Raw genomic sequence first — 1,990 nt, 5'->3', positions numbered from 1 at the left:
GCAGCAAGTTCACTAGACTGACCTACCAGAGGATTCCATATGGATGGTAACCCCAGTGTCTATGTGGAATAAATCCTCTAACGAATGGTGGTACATGTGATCCTTAGACTTGAGATCACCGGACAAGACTGATTGGTGCAGTTTGACACTAGCCTAATGCAGTTCTATTCAGAGCTGTCAATACGGTGGTGATTGGCTGCATCAAGGAGTGTATCAAGACTATGGTGGATTGACAGAGGATTCATCACTCCCGGGTATGAGAGAAGTTATCTCACGGTGCAATTCAATATATGGCAATGACACTAAAACTGTGGCCACAGTGGGATTGAGTTGTTGCTCTATCCAGTTTATAATACAAGTGATTGGTCCAGAAACTGAATACATAATATCGAGAGTAGCTGAAGGTTGACACTATTTCTATGCCTTTGTCTCGTCGAAATAACGGATGATGAAAGGATCGAATTGTACGGTAACCATATCGTTTACAGGTAGCTACTTTGCTGAATCCGAATCTATTGGGTGGCCATGATGCCTTGCTAGGGGCCAATCTTGGTTTGTGTATTAGTGAGATGATTAATTGGTGTTAATCGCGATACTATACACTGCCGATATGATGAGGAACCTATGGGTCACACAAATAAAAGATAATTTAAGACTCAAGAAGAAAGAATGGCGTTTTCATCTTTTTAGGTGAAAGGGTATTTTGGTAATTTCACAGTGCAATTAAATTTGCTAAGGTTGTAGCCTTTATTTAATTTATTAGAAAAATTAAATAAGTGAAATTACGTTTAAATATGTGTTCGCATATATTTAATTAAATCATCATTATTGTTAAATGTTAATATATATAGATTAAGTATATATTAATTGATTTTAATTGAGATAATGATGAAATAAAATAAAATATCTAATTGGGAGTGTTTGGTAACATGGGGTGTTTGGGTTGGAGCCCAAGCCTATTCCATATGGGAATAGGGCAACTAAATTTTCAATATAAAAGAACAGTGTGTGTTAATTAAATGATATAGAATTTTTTCTCTTTGAAAAAGAAACACACAGCAGCCCTTCTCACTCTCTCCCACGCCAGATTTTGGTTTAGTCTAAAATCAATCTATTTGATTTTTCTTCTTGATTCTTAAGGCTAAGGAGGATCTAGCAAATCCCTCCTTAGTTCCTTGCGATTGTCTTCGTGTGGACTACATCGGTTCGATCCTATACTTGGATCGGTAGCAAAACACGTTCAGAGACAAAATTGGAGGAGCCTCCACCGTGGGTATGATTTCTAATATATAGATTTATTTTCTACAGATTCTTGTTTAAACATAAACTGTAAAATTATACCTTTGATCTTGGCTCAATGGGAACGATCCTTGTTATTATGTTTTTGTTTTCCGTTGCGTATATGGACCGTTTTCTCACATGGTGCTGTAGTACAGGTTAAGGAACTACGATCTCACCAACGATCCAAACACATACTCTGACGTTACCATTTGATTAGGGAGATTTTTCAGAGGGGTGATGTGCATATATGCAGAGTGCCTATTGATGACAATTTAACAAAACCACTGACGAAAGCACTGTCGCAGTAGAAGCATGATAAACAATTAGCAGCATTTAGTATTAAATGCACGAATGATTAGTTATAGTGCAAGCGGGAGATTGTTAGTGTTGATGCCCTAGAGCCAATCAAATTGTAGTTATTCACTCTTTTTAAAACACATGTTAATAAAGGTAGATTTTCTATATCAATGTGGATATATTATTTAATATATTGATATATGCCCTTAGAGTGGTAGAATCGTGAAGAGGGTATCAAATGTTTTAAATTTTGATTGTGAGGACCCTATGATCATATATGATGACCATTCTAGAATTGTCCATAGCCTTAGTATTATTTTGAACTAGGGCACAGATAATACGGTAAGACTATCACAACGTTGAACGACCCCATCAAAAGGTAGTGATAGATCTCACATATCAAAGTTGTTTG

Source organism: Pistacia vera, unplaced genomic scaffold (genome assembly GCF_008641045.1).
Source record: "Pistacia vera cultivar Batoury unplaced genomic scaffold, PisVer_v2 Contig181, whole genome shotgun sequence".
Classification (NCBI taxonomy): Eukaryota; Viridiplantae; Streptophyta; class Magnoliopsida; order Sapindales; family Anacardiaceae; genus Pistacia; species Pistacia vera.
Note: the sequence above shows the minus strand (reverse complement) of the source record.